Here is a 25,154-nt window from a genome sequence, read left to right as displayed (position 1 = left end):
AAGGGGTGTTTTAGAGAAGCAAGGTGCCAGATGTGCCAACGCAACACGGTTTGCATATGTATGTGCATGCATATGCACACACACGCATACATTGCCACCCTCCCCAGAGACCAGGAAAAGCCTGTAGTCCTGCAGTCAGCTGGATTCTTCCTTTCTAATATGGATGCTTTTTACTTATTTTTCTTTCCTGACAACACTGGCTAGAACCTCTAGGACGATAGTGAATAGAAATGGTGAGAGCAGATAAAACTCATCCTGTTTTAGGGATCTTAGCAAGAAAGCATCCCATCTTTCACTATTAAGATGTTAGGTATATTTTTCATAGATGCCCTTTATCAGGACAAGAAGTTCCCATCTATTACTAATTTATTTAGAGTTTTTATCAGGAATGGATGTCAGATTTAGTTAAATTATTTTTCTGCACCTACTAAAGTGACCATGTGATATTTCACTTTTAGTCTGTTAATGTGACGAATTACATTGATTTCTTAAGAGTACACTAACCTTGCATTCCTGGGATAAACCACCCCCCCTCCGACATAATGTATTATCCTTTTCATATACTGCTACATTCAATTGCTAAAATTTTGCTATTAGTTTTTGCATTTATGTTAATGAGGAATATTTGTCTGTACTTTTCTTGTAATGTCTTTGACTGGTTTTTGTAAGAGTAATAATACTAGTCTAATAGAATGGGGTAGGAAGTAAGCCGTCCTTTTCAGTTTTCTAGAATTTGTGTATAATTAAATGCTTTCTTCCTTAAATGTCTGGTAGAATTCTTTAGCGAAACCATCTGGGCCTAGAATTTTCTTTGTAAGAAGGTTTTTTCACTACAAATCGTGTCTTTAATAGATCCTGGGTTAAGGTTGTCTGTTTCTTCTTGAGTGAGTTTTGGAAGTTTGTGTCTTTCAAAAAAATTGTCCACTTCATCTAAGTTGTCAAGTATATTGTCACATATTGTACATATTAATAACATTCCCTATTATCCCTGTAATATCTGTAGAATTTGTGATACTTATTTTTAATATTGGTCATTTTTAATCTATTGCTTTTCTGTTTTTATTTCATTGGTTTTTGTTCTAATCATTATTTTCCTTCTTCTACTTACTTTGAGTTTCATTTGCTCTTCTCTTCTGATTCTTTAAGGTAAACACTGAAATAATAGATTGTGGGCATTTTCTTCCTAATAGAGGCATTTTTGTGCTATAAAATTTCCTCTACATACTGCCTTAGATAGACCCCACAAATTTGGATACAGTGTGTTTTCATTTACATTCAGTTCAAAATACTTTTTAATTTACCTTTGCTTTCTTCTTTGACCCATGGTTCATTTAGATGTTACTCAGCTTCCAATACTTGGGGATTTTCCAAAGATCTTTCTTTGTTGATTTCTAATTACAGTTAACCCTTGAACAATGCAAGGGTTAGGGAGTAACAATCCTCTACATAGTCAAAAATCTACATATTACTTTATAGTCAGCCTTCTGTATCCACAATTCTGCATCCACAGATTCAACCAACCACAGACTGTGTAGTACTTTAGCACTGACCATTGAAAAAAATCCACTTATAAGTGGACCTGCACAATTTAAACCCCTGTCTTTCAAGGGTCAACTGTACTTCCACTGTAATCAGAGAACATACTTGGTATGACGAGTCATTTTAAATTCATTGAGACTTGTTTAAATGAGTAGTGTGTCTGGATAAATGTCCTGTATATACTTCAAAAGAATGTATATTCTTCAGCTGCTGGATATATTGTTTTAGAAATTTCAATTAGGTCAAGTTGGTGTGTGTGTGCTCAGTGGCTAAGTCATGTCGGAATCTTTTTGCCCACAATGGGCTGTAGCTGCCAGGCTCCTCTATCCATGGGATTTCCAGGCAGAAACACTGGAGTGGGTTGCCATTTCCTTCTCCAGGGGATCTCCCCAACCCAGGGATTGAACCTGTGTCTCCTGCATCTCCTGCATCGGTAGGCAGGTTCTTTACCACTGAGCCACCTAGGAAGCCCATTCAAGTTAGTTGGTAGTGCTGTTAAAAACTTCTATATCATTCTATATCACTGATTTTCTGTCAATTTGTTCTATGAATTATTGAAAGAGGAGTGTTGACATCTGCCTATAATTGTGGATTGTCTATATCTTCTTGCAGTTCTGCTATTTGCTTCGTGTATTTTGAAATGTGGTTATTAGATGGATAAACATTTAAGACTGTTACCTTACTGTGATGAATTTTCCTCTTTATCATTATGAAGTGAACTTCTTTATCCCTGGTATTTGTTTCGGGGGGTTTTTGTACGTAATTTTTAAAAATGTATTTATTTTTAATTGAAGGACAATTGCTTTACAAAATTTTGTTGTTTTCCATCAAACCTCAACATGAATCAGCCATAGGTACCTGGTATTTGTTTTGCTCTGATTTCTACTTTATTTGATATTAACATAGCCACTTCAATATTCTTTTGATTAGTATTAGTATGGGGAGTGTATATATATGTTATTTCTTATTTTGGGGGGGCCACATGACATGTAGGATCTTAGTTCCCTGACCAGGGATCAAATCCATGTCGCCTGCAGTGGAAGCTCAGAGTCTTAACCTCTGGACCACCAGGGAAGTCCCAGTATATATTTTTCTATCCTTTTACTTTTAAGCTATTTTTTTCTTAATATTTCTTATAGGCAGCAGATGGTTGGGTCTCTCTTCTGTTTTTTTAAACAGTGATATTTTATGTTAAAGTTAAATAATAAGAGTAACTTAGATAACAAACATAGGTTGGGGGGTTCTCTTTTATCCAATCTGACATTCTGGGTTTATTTGGGGTGTTCACATTTAACCACATTTAATGTGACTCTTGATAGGGTTGGGTTTAAATTTATCATTTGGTACTTGCTTTCTAATTGTTCCAACTCTTGTTTGTTCCCCCTCTCCCCCGTTTTCTGTGTTTTTGTTATTAAATAGCTTTTTATGATTCCATCTTATTGCCTTTGCTAGCTTATTAACTCTTTGTGTGATGTTTTAGTGGTTTCTTTGGTGTGTAACTCTTTAATTTATCCACAGTCTACCTTCAAATAATCCTGTACCACTTTAGAGTATACAAATCTTATAACAGTATAATTACATCTGTCTCCTCTAAGCCTTTGTGCTATTGTTGCCAGATATTATTTAAATTTGCTACAAATTCAACAATACGTTATAATTATTTTTCCTCTTAATATTCAATTATGTTTTAAATATATTAAGTAGTAATAACTGTAGTTACCATTTCCAGTGTTATTTATCCTTTATGTAGATCTAGGCTTCCATCAGGCATCATTTTCCTTCTCTTGAAAGACTTGCTTTAAGAATTCTTGTAGGACAGATATACTGGTGATGAATTCTTTTTATTTTTATATATCTTTAAAAGTACTCATAAAGACTTTTGTGAAAAGTCTTTTTACCACTATTTTTGAAAGATGTTTTTGCTAGGTAGAGGTTTTATTCTATTGATACTTTGAAGATATTTACTGTTTTCTATCTTGCATTGTTTATAATTAAATATTTGTTGTTATCCTTAGCTTTGTTTCTCTGTATGTAATGTGTCTTTTTCTCCTCTGGCTGCTTATAAATTTTTCCCTTAATCACTAGTTTTAAGCAGTTTGATTCTGATGTGCTTTGGTTTAGTTTTCTTTATGTTTCGATCGCTGGACTTTCTGGGACTTCTTGGATCTGTGGGTTTATGGTTTTCATCATATTTGGAAATTCTTCAGGCATTATTTTTAAAAATCTTTTATCAGTCTCATTCTCTCTTTTCCTTCAGAAATTGTAGTTGTACATACATTTGGCTTCTTGAAATTGCCCCCACAGTTCACTGATGTTCCATTTATTGTTCTTAATTCTTTTTCTTGATGTGTTTCAGTTTGGATAGTTTCCTTAACTATGTCTTCGAACTCACTATTCTTTTCCTCTATAACCTCCAGTCTCTCCTTAATCTTACCCAGTACTTTTCTCGTTTTACACTTTGTGATTTTCATCTTTAGAAAGTTGATATATCTTTAGAAAGTTTACGTATCTCTAATTAACACGTTCAATCCTTAGCTTCTTGAACTTATGGTATACGGGTATAGTACCTGTTTTTATACCCTTTCTACATTATGCATTAATGACCCTCTCTTCACTGAGTGTTTGATTTTCCTTCTTTGTATGCCTGGTAATTTTGATGAAATGTTAAGGATTGTGACTTTTACCTTTTGGGGTAAAATCCTTTTGTATTCCTAAAATTATTCTTGAAATTAGTTCTGGAACATGGTTAAGTTACTTGGAAAGAGTTTGATCCTTCTAGGTCTTGATTATAAGCTTCATTAGGCAGGACAAAAGGAGCATTTAGTCCAGGGTTAAGTGTCCCCACTACTGAGATAAGAACTTTCATAGCACTCTAGCAGGTGCCCAGTTTTGGATATCTTATGATCTTTTACACTGTGGCTTTTGGAAACAAGCATTATCCTGAGCCCTGTGGAGCTCAGTTACTGCTCTCTAACCCTTGGGGGTTCTTTGATGGCCTTGGGTAGCTTTCTCACACTGAATACTAGAGGAAACTGTGACTTTCTCTCCCTATGTAGCTCTCTCCTCTCTAATATTTTTCCCTGTGAATTCTAGCTACCTTGGCTCCTCTGGACTCGCAGTTCATCTTCTCAAGATGACTGCTGGGCTCTGCATAAATCACTCTCCCTTTGCCATGAACGGAACTGCTCTCCAGAGTAAGCTGGGGCAATCATAGCGCACCCCTTTTTGTTTCCATCACTGTCCTCTACTGCCTTATAACCAACATCTTGAGAATCACTGTTTTTGATATTTTGTCTGGTTCTTTGGTTGTTTTAGATGGCAGGGTAAATTAAGTTCCTGGATTTTTTTTTTTCAAGTGAAAGCGTCAATAATTGGAATTAGAAGTTGAGGGCAAAAATATTACTATGTAAAATAGCATTTAAGGGAATTCCCTGGTGATCCAGTGGTTGGGACTCAGCACTCTCATTGCTGAGGGCCCAGGTTCAATCCTTGGTTGGGGAACTAAAATCCCACAGGCTGCACAGAGCAGCCAATAAATTAATAAAATGGGGTTTAAACAGTCTCTGACATAAATCATACCAATGTTTTCTTAGGTTTGTGTCCCACAGCAATAGAAATAAAAACAAAAATAAACAAATGAGACCTAATCAAACTTACAAGCTTTTGCACAGCAAAGAAAACCATAAACAAAACAAAAAGACAACCTACAAAATGGGAGAAAATATTTGCAAATGATGCAACAGAAAAGCACTTAATCTCCAAAATATACAAACAGGTCATACAACTTAACAACAGAAAACCAAACAGCTCAACTGAAAAATGGGCACAAGACTTTAATAGACATTTCTCCAAAGGAGACATACAGATGGCAACAGGCACATGAAAAGATGCTCAACATCACTAATTATTAGAGAAATGCAAATCAAAACTATGAGGTATCACCTCATACTAGGCAGAATGGCCATCATTAAAAATCTACAAATAACAAATGCTGGAGAAGATGTGGAGAAAAGGGAATCCTCCTACACTGTGGGAATGTAAGCTATGACAAACCTAGACAGTGCATTAAAAAGCAGAGATATTACTATGCTGACAAACATCTGTATAGTCAAAACTACTGGTTTTTCCAGTAGCCATGTACAGATGTGAGAGTTGGACCATAAAAAAGGCTGAGCACTGAAGAACTGATGCTTTTGAACTGTGGTGCTGGAGAAGACTCTTGAGAGTCCCTTGGACTGCAAGGAGATCCAACCAGTCAATCCTAAAGGAAATAAACCCTGAATATTCACTGGAAGGACTGTTGCTAAAGCTGAAGCTCTAATCCTTTGGCCACCTGATGCAAAGAGCCAACTTATTGGAAAAGACCCTGATGCTGGGAAAGACTGAGGGCAGGAGGAGAAGGGAGCAACAGAGGATGAGATGGTTGGATGGCATCACTGACTCAAAGGACATGAGTTTGAGCAAGCTCTGGGAGATGGTGAAGGACAGGGAAGCCTGGCATGCTGCAGTTCATGGGGTCGCAAAGAGTCAGACACAACTTAGCAACTGAACAATAAGTTGGTGCAGTCACTTTGGAAAACAGTATGGAGGTTCCTCAGAAAATTAAAAATAGAATTACCATATAATCCAGCAATTCTACTCCTTGGCACATATCCAGACAAAACTCTAATTCAAAAAGATATATGCACCCCTATGTTCATGTTAAGTCACTTCAGTCGTGTCCAACCCTTTGTGACCCCATGGACTGTAGCCCACCAGATTCCTCTGTCCATAGGACTCTCCAGGCAAGAATACTGGAGTGGGTTGCCATTTCCTTCTCCAGGGGATCTTCCCAACCCAGAGATTGAACACAGGTCTCTTAAGTCTCCGGCACTGGCAGGAGAGTTCTCTACCACTAGCACCACATGGATACCCATAACCCAGTTCATAGCAGCACTATTCACAATAGCCAAAACATGGAAACAACCTAAATGTCCATCAACAGATGAATGGATAAAGAAGATGTGGTACCTATATACAGTGGAATACTACTCAGCTATAAAAAAGAACAAAATAATGCCATTTGCTGCAACATGGATACAACTAGAGATTATCACACTGAGTGAAGTCAGAAAGACAAAGACAAATACCATATGATATCACTTAAATGTGGAATCTAAAATATGGCACAAATGAACCCATCTACAAAGCAGAAACTGACACAGAGAACAGACTGGCAGTTGCCAAGGGGCAGGGGGGTTGAGGGAGGGAAGGACTGGGAGTTTGGGATTAGCAGATGTAAACTATTATAAATAGGATGGATAAACAAGGTCCTACTGTATAGCACAGGGAACTATATTTAATATCCTATGATAAACCATAATGGAAAATAATATTTTAAAAATTATGTCTATATGTGTATAACTGAGTCAATATGCTGTACAGCAGAGATTGGAACAATATTATAAATCAATTATTTCAATAAAAATTTTTAACTAAATATGAAATAGCATTTTAAAATATGAAAAGTATATAACTGACAAAAGCTGTGCAAGATCTGTACAGTGAAAAGTACAAAACATTGCTAAGAGGAAATTAAATAGAGTCCAGAAATATACCTACACATAAACAACTGATTTTTGACAATTGTTTCAAGACAATTCAATGGGGAAACAAGAGTCTTTTCAACAAGTGTTACTCGAGTAATTAGATGGTGGTGGTTTAATCACTAAGTTGTGTCCGACTCTTGCCATCCATAGCTGTACCCCTCCAGGCTCTCCTGTCCATGGGATTTCTCAGGCAAGAATACTGGAGTGGGTTGCCATTTCCTTCTCCAGGGGATCTTCCTGACCCAGGGATTGAACCTGTGTCTCCTGAACTGCAAATGTATTCTTTACCACTGAGCCACCGGGTAAGCCTGAATAATTGGTTATCTATATGTAAAAACAAAAACAGAACTTTAATCCATACCTTGCATCATATATAAAAATAAATTCAAGATAGACCTAAATGAAAAACTTAATACTATAAAACTTAAGAAGAAAACACAGGAGAAAATCTTTGTGACCTTAGATTAGGCAAAGATTTCTTAATACTCATCAAAAACACAATTGATACAAGAATAAATGGTAAGTTGAACTTCATCAACATAAGAACTCCTGCTCTTTGAACTTCTGGAAAAGGCACTGGTAAGAGAATGAAAAGATAAGCCACAGCCTGGGAGAAAATACTTGCAAATCAGATATTTGATAAAGGACTTACACCCAGAACATATATAGAACTCTCAAAAGTCAATAATAAGAACATAAACGACCTAATTTAAAAACAGGCAAATGTAGACTTTCCTGGTGGTATAGTAGTTTAGAATCCACCTGCCAATGCAGGGGACATGGGTTCAACCCCTGGTCTGGGAAGATTCCACATACTGAGGAGCAGCTGAAGAGCTCTCGAGCCACAACTACTGAGCCTGTGTGCTGCAACTACTGAAGCCCTCATGCCCTGCAGCTTATGCTCCAAAACTAGAGAAGCCACAGCAATGAGAAGCCCACGCACTGCAATGAAGATCCCATACAACCAAAAATAAATTTTTTTAAAGGAAAAATAAAGAAAACTAGGCAAATGATTTGAACTGACACTTCACCGAAGAAGACCTACAGATAGCAAATAAGCAAATGAAAAGATACTCAATATATTAGTCACTAGAGAAATATAAATTATAACCATAGTGAGACATCACTACACAGCTACTACAAAGTCTAAAACAAAAAAGACCAGTCATACCAAGTGTTGGCAAGGATATGGATTCTCCTACAATTGGGATTCTCCTACACTGCTGGTTGCAGTGAAAATAGTACAACCTCAGTGGAAAACAGTTTAGCAGTTACTTTAAAAAGTTAAACGTACATCTACTATATGACTTAGCCTTCCATTCCTTGGGTATTTACCCAAGAGTAATGAAAGCTTATGTTCATACAAAGACTTGAACACAAATGCTCATAGCAGTTTTATTTATAAAATTGAAAACCTAGAAACGTTCCAAATGCTCATCAGCAGATAGATTAACAAATCGTGCGATATCCATTCAATGGACACTCAACGATAAAAGGACTGAATAACTGATACATGCACAATATAGACGTGCTCCGTCACTCAGTCATGTACGACTCTGCGACCCTATAGACTGTAGTTCACCAGACTCCCCAGTCCATGGGATTCTCCAGGCAAGAATACTGGAGTGGGTTGCCATTTCCTCCTCCACAATATAGATGAGTCTCAAAATAATTGTGCTGAGTGAACGAAGCCTTACACACAAGAATACATACTGTCTGACTCCATTTATATAAAATTCTTGAAAATGCAAACTGATGTATAGTGACCTGAAGCAGGTCAGTGGCTGCCTGGGGACTGAGGTGGGGGGTAGGGAGAGAGGGAAGGATTACAAAGTGGCTGGAGGAAACTTTTGGCAGTGACAGACATGTTCATTTTCTTGATTATGATGATGGTTTCATGACTGTAAACATATGTCAAAACATATCACGTTGTACACTGTAAGTAGGTGCAATTTCGTGTACGTCAACCACATCTCAACAGAGCTGTTTTTAAAACATGAAAGAAAGAAACAGAGATAAGTGTGACCTGGCCTCTGCTTCCAGCACCCTGATGGGGAGGGGAAGGAGGGCTGTGCATTGTAACCTAATCAAAGCCTGAGGCTGGAGGGTGAAGCTGGAAGGGCAGAGTTTAAGCGCAGAGGACGGGAATCTGAGCTGGAGGCGGGGAGCCTTCTGAGTTCCTAAAGTCACCCTCCCACGTGAGAGACTGGCTCTGCCTTATCTCTAATGCCTTCTCCCTCCAACATTCTTTCATCCAAAGATGTTTCCAGCCAAAAAAGACTTCCTGAAATTGGGCAGGGAAGCTTAAGGAGGCAAGAACAATAGCAGAGCCCCAACTGCGGGGCCAGGCTCTTGCTGCACACTTTATCATGCTTAACCCTGCCATGGCCCCAGTATGAGCTAGTTACAAGGGCCCATTTTACTAGTAAGAAACTGGGGCAGGGTGGGGATGGGGGATGGAGGCTGAGAAAGGTGAAAAGACTACTGCTCCAAGGATAAGAGCTAACAGCACCCCCTTCTCCTCCCAGCCACAGCATGCCCCTGGAGTGTGTCTCTCACTCGCACTCACTCACACTCACACACACACACACACACACACACACACACAGAGGGTTTGGAGGACCGGTGGTTGCAGGACACTTTAAAGCTTTTTCTCAACACCAGGCTCTCTTATTCTGGAGATCCCACCCGACTCCATATAAGGCATATTAAACCAACGGATTCTATAGCGATTTTGATTTTTACTCTGATTATTCACCTTATTTGTAGTGTTTTTGTTGTGTCTGAAAGCCAAGACATGTTCTTTTTCCCAGTTTCTAACATTTTCTTAAGCTCTCAGTTTTAAGGGCAAAGTGGCCCTATTTATTGGTGGCAGGGGTTGGGGGAATCTTTTCAGGGTGTGTGATAGCTTTGGGGGTGGTATCAGGTTGGGAGGAAACCTTTTCAGGGGGTGGTAGCTTTGGGGAGGTGAAGACCCAGGAAGGGGCCCTGGGCTCTAATACAGCCGCGCCTGGTTCCTGGGGGTAGGGGCGGGCAACGGTGCCTGGAAGCCTGGTTTCACATGCAAGCTCCAGAGTCAGAGTTCTCTGCTGTACATCCTGACTCCACTGCCACTGTGTGACCTGGGGGATGTCATCTTACCTCTCTGAGCCTCACCTTCTTCTTCTGTGAAGCCGGGATCTTAATACCGATCCAACAGGGTCAATGACTATAACATATCTTGTTGGATGGTGTTCAAGGACCTCTACTGTGTGGAGACACATGAGGACTTAACAACTAATGTCTGAACAGGAGCCAGAAATCCTGTCCTGTGGGCCATTTCGGCATCCCTGGACTCCAGCTATTTTCCTCTGGAGTCATCTTACTTTATCAAGTCACAAGTCCCTGAGTCACCCCCAGCTCTGTGGCCAGCTCCCCGACATACTTCCTGTGGCCCTCCTCCACCCGCCCCATATTGTTCCTTACCCACCACATTCAGGGACGTTTTGTCTCCCTGGGCCTGGCGACTGTGAGCCGCTGGGAACAGGAACTGCTTAGAGGCCCCTGGTCATTCCCAGGAAGTTCACGTGGAATGCAAGTGGACGTGTCCAGCGGCAGGCCTGTCTGCCCAGCCCAGCCTCCAGCATCCAAGTCCCTGCCTCCCCTTCCCCAACCCGTGCCCGAGGGTGGTAACAAGATCAGAACAAGGGACCCTAGCCAGGCATTGGGCCTCCCTCTGTGCCTTTAGAGTCACATTGTCACCCACTATTCTTGCAGAGTCCTGGATGTGCCCTTAAGGTTTCTGGATCTGGGAAGGTCCAGGCCCTGAGGGAGGGGCCAGGCAACCTGAGCACAGGAGAAGGAAGGGGACCATAACTATTTGCAACACATATATAAGTGCATCAATATTTTAACCACTGGAATGGCCATGCCCACACATACTTGCTGAAGGTCAGCCCTGAGGGTTCAGCCCCCTCTGCCTACTCAGGTGCCACCTCTTACAGGAAGCCCTCTCTGACCCCTTCAGCCAGGATTAGGTGTCCTTTCCAGTGGCTGTGCTTAACCCTGTTATAGCACTTGTCACCTCATTATCCCCAACACCTATTCCCTTATCTGTCTGACCCTCAAGATATTCTGGGGATTCTCTCAGCTTCACCTCAGTGAGAAGGGCTGCACTTTTATGTTAAATGCATAAAAAGCGTCCTGTATGTCCACAGCCCATCAGGGTCGGGTTCACATCCCTGCTGCCCCCTCATAGTTAAGTGCTCTGTGGTGTTTGTAAACCACCTTGTGGCTCAGTTTCCTCCCCTGACAAATGTGGTGAACAGTGGCCGCCTAAAGCATCAGTTGGAACCGTCTGGCCAAAGTGTCTGTCTTTCTCTTTTCACTAACTCTTAGATGAAGCCTGAGTGACCACCTGTCATTGGCCCAGACAGAGGAGTAGCTCTAACTTTCCGGTTGGTGGTCTCCTGAGAGACCTCAGTTGAATTTGGCTGCTGCACAACCCCTTTTCCCTCTGCTAAATGCAAGACTCGTCCCCCCCTGTAAACTACCAGACCTTGAATTGTGCATGATGTATGTGCTGCCCTGTCATCAACAGGGGAACAGCTTATAAAGAGCCTTGGAAGTCACAAATCTGATCTTTCATCTCCACAAGTATTGGTAACATCAATCACAGAAGTCTTCCATTGAACAGATGAGAAAACTAAGGCTCCCAGAATCCCACAGTGTGAACTATGTGTAGATGACTAAGGGTACTCCAAGATCCTGCTTGCACTCATTAGCATTTTGACCCAAAAGTGTTAGTCACTCATGTCTGACTCTTCTGTGACCCCATGGGCTGTAGCCTGCCAGACTCCTCTGTCCATGGGATTCCCCAGGCAAGAATACTGGAGTGGGTAGTCATTCCCTTCTCCAGGAGATCTTCCTGACCCAGGGACCAAACCTGGGTCTCCTGCATTGCAGACAGATTCTTTACTGTCTGAGCCAATAGGGAAGTCCAAGGTATTTTGACCCGAAGGAAAGCCCAAAGTATTGGGTTGGCCAAAAAGTTCATTCAGGTTTTTTTCCATAAGACGTTACAGAAAAACCCAAACAAAATTTTTGGCTAACCCAATAAACAGAATGATTCGTTAATGGTGTGATTTGAGGCCAAGAAGGTGGGAGAGGAAACTAAGGGATAGCAAGGGGGCTTTTCCAGGCTTTTGAAACCTGATCCCACAGGTGATCACCCCCTCTACCTACAGTTAGACCTGGAAAAGCAAACACACATCTCGCCCTTGCTGCCTCCCTGGCCCTGGGAGGATGCAGGGAGAAACTTGGCTCTGGGTCTGTACCAAGCCGGCGCTCCACCCTTCATTTTTATAAGTTCAGGCAGCAGAAGAGGCTGGGAGAAAAATCTGCTACTAATAAGGAAATCAATTAGTTGCTGTGCGTGTCATGAAAAATTTCAATAAAGATCTGCCTTTCGGGGATTTTTTTCCTTCCCCTTTTTTTCCCCCCAAAGAGACCTGGCTAAGGCCAGAATGTGTTTCCAGCACCCTCCCATCAGAGGGCGGCGACGCTGCTGCGTCTGGAGTTGATTACAGGAGGGATATACTCGCTGCCCAGCTGGCATTGTGGGCGCCTATGGGGTCCCCTCCTGTGCCTGGCTGAACCACACCCATGGGCGGCCAGGGAGGAGGGGTCATGCCCACCCTTTCTGCTGATCAACTAGGCTGAGAAGAGGCTTTATGGCCCTCCCACACACACAATGACACACATACACACAGTCCACATAAACACATAATCTCTCACAGTAACATAGAGACAGCCCAGATTGCACACAGACCCACATATCACAACCCACATACATGCACACATACAATTACACACATCCACTCACCCCCAAGCACATATCTACATATTCTCAATCACCCTTCTCCATATACGCTAGTGGTAAAGAACCCACCTGCCAATGCAGGAGACATAAGAGATGCAGGTTCGATCCCTGGGTTGGAAATATCCCCCAGAGAAGGAAATGGCAACCCCCTCTAGTATTCTTGTCTGGAAAATTTCATGGACAGAGAATCCTGGCAGGCTATAGTCCATAGGATCACAAAGAGTCAGACATGACTGAAGCAACTTAGATGATGATACACACATATAATCATACACACACATTCTGATCATCGACACCCACATATACAACCATCCACACATAATCCATCTACCTTCACATGTGCAGTTATTCCCACATACTCACCATCCCCCACATCCAATCACACACTAACCACACACAGTCATTCATGTAATTACACACACACACCTAATTGCCTACAATCATGCACACACAATCACACACATATGCTTGATGTGAGAATCCAAGAATATGTGAGCTAGGACTGAACTTGCAAGTTCTCATTTCCAACCTCCCCTCGCATTACTAGTGGAGAAACTGAGGCCCAGACAGAAAGCATGAATTGCACAAGTGGTGCTTCTCTATCCTTCCCCACCTGGTGAAAGATGTCTTGGGATGAGAAATGCTGAGTAGGGATCCAAGGCTGAGAGAAGGCAGGAGAGAGAAATTCATCAGGAGCCCAGCCTCCAAAGAAGATGAGCCAAATCTTCTAATAAGGGAAGGTAAAAATAACAATCAGGAAGCACTCTACATCATTCCCCCAATCCCTGCCCAGCCACGAGAAGAACACCATCTAAGCATAAAGACTGTGGGCTCACTGGGGAGACGGGTCAGGGTGCCTGAAACTTGGCTCTGCCATTCATTTGCTGGGTGACCTAGAGTAAGGTAATTCACCTCTCTGAGCCTCAGTTTTCTCAAGTATAAGATGGGAATAAAACTGACCTCACAGAGTTGGAGGGAGGGATAATGTTCATGTCTCCAGAGCATCTAGCACTGTGTCTCGCAGGTAGCAGGCACAATCCATCCTACCTCTTCTTCCTTCAGTCCCTCACTCAGACTGCAGTTTTGCCATGTGAGCTGGTGAGTCCCTTTCCTTTTTAGGCTCCAGCTTCCCCATTTAATGCTTCCCTGGTGGCTCAGAAGGTAAAGAATATGCCTGCAATGTGGGAGACCTAGGTTTGATCCCTGGGTCAGGAAGATCCCCTGGAGAAGGAAATGGCTACCCACTCCAGTGTTCTTTTCCTGGGGAATCCCATGGACAGAGGAGCCTGGTAGGTTACAGTCCACGAGGTTGCAAAGAGTCGGACACAACTGAGTTCCTTTCACTTTCACACTTTTTCCCCATCTAAAGGGATCTCTAAGGCCAAACAGTAATGAGTTCCTCTGCTAAACAGAGTGGACCTAGGTGGTAACCAAGGGAGTGGTCTGGAACTTGCCCCTGAAACCCCAGGCCTTCAGGTTAGACAGGAGCAGGGTTATTGCCCCTCAGAGCAAAGGCTCTGAGAGGAACTCAGCCTTTGTCAGACCCTGCCTGGTGAGGCTGGTATTTGAAATATTCTTCTGAACAGTTGAGAGACACTGGGAGGTCTCAGGGCAAGCAGGGAGGAGGGATCTGGTTGCCTAGGAAACCATGTGTTTTCACTTTTCTAAGAGAGGGGGCGCCTGAAGAGGAAGGCCTGGGGTGCACCAAGTGGAGGGGAATGGGGGTAAGCTGAGGGGGAAGGGAGGAAGCCATTGAGAGACTTGAGGGAAACAGTTACAATAGGCCCCAAATGCCTGTGGGCAAATGGCAGACCCAGAATCACCAAAATGCTCACCAAAAATACAGAGTCCTAGGCCCTGCCCAGGACTCACTAAGCGGGAAGGCAGAAAGTTGGACAAGGAGATGAAAGTCTGCCTTATTCACCAGCTCCTGGCCTGGGAAATTAGGGAGAGTCAAATCAGGAAGAAGGACATTGAGGCTAAGCCTGGCCCTCTAGGACTTTGGTGCTCTTATTCATAAAAATAGGGTGAGAGGAGGGAGGGACATGTAGAAGCCAAGGCCTCCCCACAACTCCTACTCTGGAGGCTCCGGCAGGAAGGCAGCAGCCCGGGCTTCTGTGACAGGATGATCTAGGCTCAAATTCCAGATCTCCCAGTTATTGATGTGGTCGTGGCCGAGTCATTTACCCAAGCTGCAGTTTGCTTGACTATAAGATGAGTATAAACCTATTATTACTATTTATCATTATTATTATCTTTTGTTTTTAGTGTGGTAAACTAAGAGTCACGTAATATGAAACCTGCTGTTCTGTTCTTGCCTTGGGGTGTAAGAACCTTCTCAATCTGGCCCCGGCTCATCCTTTCATCACCACCTCCCCCAATGCCCCTCCATCCTTCCACGGCTGGGCCTCCAGGCTTTGCCTGTGCTGGGCCCTCGGCCTTCCTCCTCTTTTCTTCCTTTTATCCGCCCCAGACCAGTTCAAACATCCCCTCCTGAGTGATCCCTGGCTTCACTCCTCCCCCAGAACTCCACAATGCCTGCTCTATCCCTGCCGGAGTTCCTCATCACAGCCTCTAAGCTCTTCATGCCCCACAGCATTGGCAGTGGGCAGGGGGGGTCTGTGGTTGGCTGCACATAATCTGTACTCAGACTCACCCTCAGCTGTCCACTGCAGGACTGACCTCCCTTACAACCGCAGAGAGCAGGTTAGATCACTTGCCCCCATCCCAAGCGTCTTTACCTGTGACCTCCTGGGTTGCTTCAGAGGCCCGCAGCAGGGAGGGGGCAGAGAGGTGCCTCCTTGTCCTCCTTTCGTGTATAAGATTCCAGTCCCACCACTACCTAGGGGGTAAAGGTGGTTTTGGGTGGCACTTTAAAGAGAGAGAGGAGGATTCCTGTAATCTAAGATGAAGAGGGCATTCTAAGCAGAGGGAGCGACCAGAGCAAGGGGGCAGGGGTGCTGAGACAGGGACCTGCTAGGAGGGGACCCAGCTGCACAGACCACACTGGAGGTTGGCACCCTGAGGGGCTCAGCAGGCCCCGCCTCTTTGCTGAGGGCACCCAGCCACTGAGAAAGGAATGCCTCTCTAGACCCCGGATGGGGAAGGTCCTGACAGGGGTCGGGGAGTGGCTCTGGCCAGTGGTGTTCTTCTCTGGGCCCCAAGTATCTCTTCTATAAAATGGGGATGGGGCAATCTCCCAAAAAAACGCCCTTGCGGCAGTTCCAAGTTGGCCAGCTCCTCCCACATCAGCAGCCAAGGCGGGTGGGGGGCGGTTTGGGGCTCCCTGCCCTCTCAGAGGCCCCTCCACCCACCAGCAGCCCCATCTCCCACACCCTCCCCAGACCCCAGGGAGATACGCAGGGAGGGGTTGGTGGGGGGTGGAGAGAAGCGCAGCTCTAATCTGTGGGACACCCCCACCCCAGCTTTGCCCTCAGGGAGCCCAGAGGGACCAGCCCGTCAGTGTGGAGCCAGGAGCCGGAGCCGGTTAGGGGGGAAGGCTGGCCAGCCCGGGGCTGGCGGCAGGAGACAGCGTGGAGACAGGGCGCGATAAGGCGGCGGCTCAGCGGGTGGCCCCTCCCCAGCCCCACCGGGTCAAGAAAACCGAACTCCAGCATCCGGTGGCGGGCAGGCGCGGGGAGGGCCAGCAGAGCTGGAGGCTGGGGCTCGAATGGTGAGCGTGGTACTCCTTCCCTGGGCTTACCCTATTAGGATCCTGCCTCTGCCTCCCAGAGGCTGGGGATCCACCCTACCCAGTGGGGGTCCATCCCACTGGGACAGGCCTAGGACAAGGATCTCAATCTTGGGGGCTCCGTGGTCCAGGAACTAGGGCAGGCAGGGGTTGCTAGGAACTTTGAATGGAGGGGCCTGAAGACAGGAGACCCTAGCACCCCACTGTCAGCTGGCTGTCCTCAACTGGGGGAAAGAGGTGCTGGGCTCCAAAGAACAGTTGCATTGGGGTGGTGGTCAGGAATAGAGGCTTCCTGCCCTGAGGGACTCCTCATCCTGAAAGGATGCTCTGTGGGACCTTGCTGCAGCCCAGTAGGGGTGCACTTTAAGACTCCAGAGGTTGGCAAAGGTCTGCTTACCAGCACGGACTGACCACACACTGTGCCCAACAATTATTACTATTATTCTTTGAAATAGACTTGAGAGACAGGCTTGAGGAAGACCTCTGTTCCCTCCAAGGATCACACTCTGTCTTTCTACAACTTCTTGCTCAATAGGCCACCCTTGCTCCGTATACTTCTTTTCATCCTATTGTATGTGTTTTTCTTCACTAATACACATTCATGCAAATTTACTAGGCACTTACTCCATGCCAGGCATCGTGCCTGGCGTTGCAGTTTCTGGAGGACACAGCAGAACTGGCCCCGGACCCCCACAGTATTTCACATTCAAAAGAGAAAGACAGATAACAAACACAATTAAAAACTTATTTGCAGCTCTGAGGAGTGTTTTGCAGCGGGGTACAGTGCATATGAAACAAGAGAACTCCCTATTTTGGACTGGGGTGCGGGGTTCAAGGACACTTCCTTTAGAAGGTAGTTTATATATATTTATTTGTTTATCTGGCTGGGTTGGGTCTTAGTTTTGGCACATGGGATCCTCGTTTTGTCATGAAGGATCTTTTATTGCAGTAAACTTGTTGCGGGGACACAGACTCTCTAGTTGTGGCTTGTGGGTTTAGTTGCTCCATGGCACGTGGAATCTTAGTTCCTCAACCAGGGATCAGACCTGTGTTCCCTGCATTGCAAGGCAGATTCTTAACCACTGGACCACCAGGGAAGTCCCCTTTAGAAGGCAATTTGCCCAGAGATCCAAAGGCTGGGCAGACTAAGGAGAAAAGAACGAGGTATGGGCCATGAGGATCTCCCGTGTGAAGATGCTGAAGCTGGGATAGGGCACCCCCACAGGTCAGAGAAACTTGAAACAGGCCCCCTTTTCAGAACAGGGGCCCTGAACAAGAATGGGCAGTAGGTAGAGGCCAAAAGGCATCAAAGACTGGTGGTCTATGGTAGGGATGGTGATGAGATGGCAGAGAACATTAGAAATCTGGGAGCGCCGTGACCTGGGTATATTTAAGAGTCCTTTGGCCACTGTGTGGTGAATGGACTCGAAGGGGTTGGGAAAGAGTGGGGGCCAGACAGGAGGCTGTGGCAGGTGCCCATGAAAGAGATGCCAGGGCCTCAGTTGGTCCATTTGGCTTCTGCCTTATCTCTCCATTGGATTGGTTTTGACAGGTTCATAGGTGACATCCATGTGGCCAAACCCCACATGACCCTCTCTGCTGGCCTTTCCCTTCCTGAATGCCCACTCTGTGCCCAGCATCATGCTGACTTCAGGCTCACTTCCCTGCCTGCCCCCCCCTCCACACACACACACACTCTGTCCAGACAGCTTCACCCATGGTCACAGACTCAACCACCCCTGTACACAAATGACTCTCAAATATTTTCACCCTCAGTCCAAATACCTTTGTCTGCTGCACAGTGGACATCCCACCTGACTTTCTTGGTCTCCCTGAAGGCATCCTGCCCCCGGAGGACCTGTTTAGATCCTGCACCCTCCACCCCCAGCCAGAAACTTGAGTCTTCCTTGACCCCTCCTGCTCTCTCTCACAATCACCTGACTCTACCCATCCCCCTCTCATCTCAAACTCATCAGCTCTTCTCCCTTCCCATACCAACTGCTTCTCTAAAACACAGATCTGTCTTCTGCTCTCCTCTCCATGCTGGTTCTCTGGTTCCTGATCAGACTCAGAACAAGCCCAGGTTTCCTGGCACAGCTTCCATGCCTTCTGAGGTCCAGGACTTACAGTGTCATCTCCCACCAGCCCTCCCCAGCTCTCACACTGCTATTCTCTAGACACATGTTTGCACAGGCTCTTTCTTCTGCCTAGTGATCACCAGACTCTGCTCAGAGACCTCCTCCGGGAAGCCTCCCTTGACTCCCGGCTCTGCTTGCTCCCTGTATTTCTCCACTTGGTGCTGGTGATGGATGGGAAAGACAGAAATTTGCCTTTCCTATATGGTCAAGACTACAGTCCATGGGGTCACAAAGAGTCAGACACAACTGAAGCGACTTCGCACTCACACAGGCATCATGCCGAAGAGGGAGTTATGGCCACAGGAAGATGGGACATCAGGGACAGGCGGAGAGTAATAGCACAGCCCTAGGCTAGACCAGCAGGGTGACTGCAGTGGGAGCCTGCTTAAAGATGGAGACATCACCACTGGCCAGACCCCTTCATGCCAGCCGGACTGGCTGACACAGAGGGGCTGCGGGAGGCCTCAGGAAGACATCCTGCAGTGCCTGTCCCTCATTCTGAAAATCCCCTTAGATCTCCTCTCCCTTTTGATAAGCATTGTCCTCTTATCTTTCCTGATCAACTGCAAATCCTCCAAGAAGGGATACATACATGAAACAGCCCTTTGCGCTAGATCCCCCTTAGAGATCAACTCCTGAGACACAGCATCCAAGTCTGATAAGCTGGTGAGAGGTCTAAGGCTGCGCCGCAGGAGGGTATTTATGTTTCATCATCTGTATACACAAAGCAGAACCCTGATGAACTGTGTGTTCACAGACTCACGTTGGAGGGATTACCCAGTGGGCTATTTCCCAGAATGCGTGGCCTGGAAGATAGCTTGGCGGGTAAAGTTATTGGAGACTGGGAAAACTCAAGGTGTCCGACTCTCTGTGGTTGACAGAACACTTCTCTAACAGGACTGTGAGGGCATGTCGGGTCCTCAGAGCTCATCTGGCACAACCTGTCTTTGACTGATGGAGAAACTGAGGCCCAGAGCTGGATAAGGGCTTGCTTAGGAGCAGGGTGATAGGCCAGACCTCAGGATCCTGGGTTCCCAGGCCAGCGTTTTCCCTAGAGCCTCAGCATCTGGGTGTGGAAACTTTCAGAATTAAGTGTGTTTTCAAAAGGCACCAGTGACTTTACAGTTGCTTAAGTTGTAGGGAGGAAAGACTGAAGGCTCTAATAACTTTTGAAAGGGAGCTGCTGCTTAAAAAATGATATGGTGGGCTTGGAGGGGGTGTACAGAGATGCCCACAGACACTGAGAACTGCAGAAATTCCCTGATATTAGTTTAGAATCACTGAAATACACACATAGATACAACTAATGTTCTCATTTAGCTGATTACTATACAAGGATTTTATAGTCACTGAAGACAAATTAGAAAATAGAAATCAGCAAGAATCAAGTGATGTAATTCAGCCACAAGTCCACCTTGAGCAACAAGAGGCCACATTGCCAAGCGGTCAGGGGTACAAGCACACGCATCCGCCTAGATCTGAATTCAGTCCTGGTTGTGCAGCTCTGCGACCTGCAGCAGGTTGCTTAACTTCTCTGAGCCCCACTGTCCTCACTTACAAAATGGGCTCTATTCTAGAAGCAGGGCACTTAGCCTCATGCCTGACATATAACAACCACTAAAGGCAGTTATGGTGATACTCAACTGGTGTGTGGTTTTCCAGACCATCCCCATTTTTTAAGACAAATGTTGAGAAAAAGAATTCATAGAATTGGACCCAGTAACCTTTGAGATCCTGTGCCACTCGGCTTCTATGATTCCAGCAAGTGGATGGGTTCTGGGGCAGAGGCCTTCTTGACTGTATGCCTCAGTTTCCCTGTCTGTATTCTAAGCTCAGGGCTGAAGCAGGTGCTCTCAGAGTCATCTCTGTCGGCCGGCGAGGCTTGATGGCTTCCAGCATCAGCCGGGAGATCTCTGTGCCTGCTGCCCTTCCCCCCATCGCACCCCAAGATGTGCTTGATGGCCAGGAGGTCAGCTGGGCTTGCTGGTTACCCAGGCAGTTGAGTGCAGTCAGAATCTCTAGACTGGGTCAAGCCTTTCCCATCCCACTTCCTCAGGCGCCCATGAGCTTTTCTAGACTAAGGCAGCATTGTGCGCCACGGCAGGCCAGCCAAGCCAAATAAACGGGTGCACCCAGCCCTCCCAGCTGAGCCACATCAAATACCAGCTGTAGGCCAATGACACCAAGATGCTGAGACACAAGCAATGGGCAAGGCTCCAGACCACAGACCCTTAAGGGGTTGAGGAAGGAGGTACATATACATCCATCAAAGCCTACCCTCAATGCCCCCTCCTCTCTTAGTTGGACAAGTTTGCCACCATACCTAGCCTGCACACAGGCTTTGTACTTCCTTCAGTCCAGGCTATACATTGCCCTGCCATTTGCCCTGTTTGTTGAGAGCTGGAACCAGGCTCATTGCCACCTTGCACCCTGGTCTAAGGTGTACCTTTGTGACCTCAGGCCAAGGTCAAGTGGATGACTGCATGGACAAATGAGTGAGTTCTCAGTGTCAAAACTTGAGAGATCCCACTGTTTATTCTCAGCAGTTTCTGAGAAAATGAGCATAACCTGATTCCTGACGTTACTGTAAAGCCCGTGCTGGCCAGGACCAGCAAGAGAAGAGAGGAAGAAACTGAGCAGAGGCACAAACTGACTCAGCAGCAGTGCTTTTCCACCTGTTTCATTACCAACCCCTGCACTCTAGGAGACTTTGTAGACAGTTTTTCCCACTCTCTTCCCACTAAAAAGTTCTAATACCCCAGATATACTGTATGTCTAAGTACCGTATGTATATCCATGATTCGAGATTCTTTTCATACCCTCTTCCTGAACCAGTTTTTGCCCCCTGGAGGGCAATATGGTCCCTATGGAAATGCCTGCTCTAGGTTGGGCAGTCATCTGTATTATTGCCTATAGTCTTCAAAACAGCCTGTGGGGCCCATACCACAGTCCCCATTGTACAGATTTGTAAACTGAGGCAAGGCACAGGTGTTCATTGTGAGTGGCAGGGCTGGGATGCATAGCCAGGACTCTCAGGACACAAATCCCTTGACTTTCCTGTTGCCTAGAAGAAGAAGACAGGCAGCTATGTGCTAGTAGGAGCCCTGAGCTGGGAGCCAGGCCCTCCAGGCACTTCCTGCTCCTGGGCCTCAGTTTCCTCCCTCCTAAAGTAAGGAGGGAGACCTCTGTGTATCCTAGGCACCCCTGAGTCTTCCAGTCTCTGAAAAGGAGGCTTTGGAAGCCAAGGCCCCTGAGTGGCTTCCCCCATGCTGGGAGAGGGGCTATCCGCCAGGCGGGTGCTGCCAGGGTCAGGTGGAGGAGGGGATGGCTGAGCTGCCTGCCCCAGAGACGGAGCCGTCTGCTGTGCTCCCGGCTGGCTGGCGGCTTCCCAGGGTGCTCGGCTGGGAGTCTGACTGGCCCCGGCTTTCCCCAGGGCCTGATAAACCAGAAAAAAAGAAAGCACGCTGTGAAGGGAAGGAAGCACCAGCAGACAAAGGAGGGAAGGGCACGCTGATTCCATCGGCTCCAAACCCTCAGCCACCCCGGCGGGCTGGGCAGGGCAGGACGTGCAGACGGAGGCCTGGGGAGCTGGCGGCAGGCTGCTGGGAGCCGGCTGCCCAGCGATCACTGTGCCCGCCTGTCCAAGTGTCCAAGCCGGCTGGGGCAGGAACAGGCCCCAGCGCACTGGTCCTTCCGTCTCACTGGAGCTTCTCCACAATTATCCCGAGCTCAAGTGGTATCTTGGAGCCTCTGACAGGGCCAGAGACCCACCACCAGCCAGAGGAAAGCCAGGCTGGGAGCTGGTTCTCTGCTCTAAGGTCCAGGTTCTTTCTCTTCTCATTCCTCACCCAAGTCTGCCAAAACCTGATGCTGTCATCTGAGGAGGCAGGGACCCACTCAGAACACCGAAATCCAGTAGACCCAGCTCACGATGTACCAGGCCGATTTTCTATGTTATCTGACTTAGTCTCCTCAGGCCCTCTGAGGTGGACTGGGCTATATCGTTCCTCCTTTATTGATGAGGAAACTGAAACCTAGGCGGTTAAGTAACAAGTCCGTGCTCCTAACAGCTGGGCCTCTACAAGGCCCTTAGGGAATCAGCTGTCCCCTTGGCCATGGCTCCAAGGCTCTGGGGTGGGGGTGGAAAGCCTCCTAGACCCCTGCCCCTGAGCTTTGCAGCCTTCTCTAAGGGCTCAAAGAGGAAGGGCTGAGAGATGGAGAAAAATAGCTAGCTGCTGTTTTTTTCTAAAGTCAATAACCAGAAAAGATATTCTAAAACCTGCCAACAAAAGGAGAAAAGGGGTGCAGCCTGGCTCAGGTCTGGTCCTTCCTCAGGGAGCCAATGGAATGCATGACACCTGGGTGGACAGGCAATCTGCCCGTTACATCCAGGCGCTCCATCCACACGGCAGGGCAATGCAGCCCAAGGGCGGGGGAGAAGAGGCACAGAGAGAATCTGGCTGGAGGCTCTGGGCAGGAATAGACGCCATCCTGAGACTCCAGCTTGGACGGCTGGGTTTAGTCTGAAGTTTCAGCCTGGGGTAACACTGACCACTGCTCACACACTGACCGCAACCCCTGGGGACCTTCCTCAAGGACTCTGGCCTCTCTCAGCCACACCCCAAAGTCAGAAATAAGGTGCCAAGATGAGTGAAACAAGGGAGGAAGAAGAGTCAGCCGAAGGGGCATCAGCAAGCTAGTCAAACTGAGGGCAACTGGGCTCCGCCCTGCCAGGACTCTCAGAAGACAGAAGGCAGCTCAGGTTGGAAGGGGAATATTATCCACTTATTCTCATCACCTGGGGTCAAAGATAAGCGCTAAGCCAGCTGCGAGGCAAGAGGCCATGACTTTACAGCTGTGCAGAGCTGGTTGCCGGAGAAGGCAATGGCACCCCACTCCAGTACTCTTGCCTGGAAAATCCCATGGATGGAGGAGCCTGGTAGGCTACAGTCCATGGGGTCGCTAAGAGTCGGACACGACTGAGCGACTTCATTTTCACTTTTTCCTTTCATGCACTGGAGAAGGAACTGGCAACCCACTCCAGTATTCTTGCCTGGAGAATTCCAGGGATGGCGGAGCCTGGTGGGCTGCCGTCTATGGGGTCGCACAGAGTCGGACACGACTGAAGCGACTTAGCAGCAGCAGCAGCAGCAGCAGCAGAGCTGGTTGCCTTGGCAGGAGCTGGAATACAGAGGTAAGACAAGGGGATGTGAGGTGGGACTCGAGAGGTGCCTGATGCCATGTCCCCCGAGGCACACCCTGTCTCACTCAGTGGTCCCTGGGCCAAGGGGCTACAAGGACGCCTGTCCTCTAGGAACTCACAGCTCCTCACCTACACTCTCCCACCAGGAGGTGATGACAACCAGACCCACCATTCACACAGTCTCTCCCGTGCTCTGGGAGTCATCAGCAGCCCTACAAAACAGACATCATCTCCATTTGACGAAGATGCACACCACTGAGGCTGGGGAGGTTACAAACCTCCCCACAGTCTCACTCCAAGCCTGAAGCCTTCCTGATGTTGCTGGTGGGGGTGGGGACGGGGGAGTACCGGAGAGCCTTAGAGAAGGATGTCTGCCTGAAGGAGGTGGTGCTGGGTCTGTTTCTTGGAGACTGTGCACACCCCACCCCCTGACAGCTCTCTGTGCCCTGTGTCTTCCCACAATCATGCCATGTGGAGTCCCTAGGAGCATGGGGTGGACCCCTAAAATATCCCAGCTCATCAGGCTGGGAGGCCCACAGGGGCTGGCTGGCTCAAGTCCTCAGCCACCTTCCTGTGACAAAGCTGAGGTCCAGAGAGAACGTGGTGTGCCCAACCTCACACAGCAGACGGTGGAAAGCCAGTGTGCGAACCCAGGGCTCCTGACTCCTGGTTCAGCGCTCCCTTCCATACAGGTAGCACAGGCCATGTTCCCCAGGGCCCTGTCTCCACTCTCAGGAGTAGAGCTCCTCAGCGCACCTCACATCCATACCCTTTTCCCTTGTTCTGTGGCTGAATCTGCTTCCCCGGGAGGTGCTGGGCTCAAGGCAGAACGTTGCAGGGAACCCAGAGACACTCGGCCTGGGCTGGGGTACAGGAGGGGCCACGGGTGAGAAGAAGGCACTGGGGCAGGAAAAAACGACCCTGCTTGTTACAGCCGGGGAACAAGTGACAGGCTCCTCCCTCCTCCCTGCCACTCCGGTGCCCCCAGCCAGGGCATCGGGCAGAGGACCCCTCACTCGCCGGGGCTCTGGGGTACTGAAAATGGGGTTGGTGACCTAAAGTGCCAGAGACAGGGGCTGAGGGAGAATCCAAAACACAAAACAAACACACAACCGCCCCCAAAGGAAAAGTCCAG

At 47.0% G+C, this 25,154-nt stretch overlaps 2 long non-coding RNA genes across 2 annotated transcripts in view; both read right to left on the bottom strand.

Annotated features, from left to right (window-relative positions):
• LOC145514301 (uncharacterized) overlaps positions 1 to 25,154 on the bottom strand; it is a 103,043-nt gene that overhangs the window by 11,832 nt on the left and 66,057 nt on the right. The window contains exon 5 of the long non-coding RNA XR_014060027.1: positions 23,727 to 23,997. This is a non-coding gene — a long non-coding RNA (uncharacterized LOC145514301). The remainder of the gene's footprint in view (positions 1 to 23,726; positions 23,998 to 25,154) is intronic.
• On the bottom strand, positions 8,838 to 16,602 carry LOC145514300 (uncharacterized). The gene is made up of 4 exons (XR_014060026.1): positions 15,729 to 16,602; positions 13,948 to 14,161; positions 13,601 to 13,714; positions 8,838 to 9,110 (listed from the first exon to the last, which is right to left on the bottom strand). It is a non-coding gene; the product is annotated as an uncharacterized LOC145514300 (long non-coding RNA).

Source organism: Giraffa tippelskirchi, chromosome 7 (genome assembly GCF_054371585.1).
Source record: "Giraffa tippelskirchi isolate mGirTip1 chromosome 7, T2T-mGirTip1v1.2.pri, whole genome shotgun sequence".
Classification (NCBI taxonomy): Eukaryota; Metazoa; Chordata; class Mammalia; order Artiodactyla; family Giraffidae; genus Giraffa; species Giraffa tippelskirchi.
Note: the sequence above shows the minus strand (reverse complement) of the source record. Positions and strands in the feature narration are given on the sequence as shown.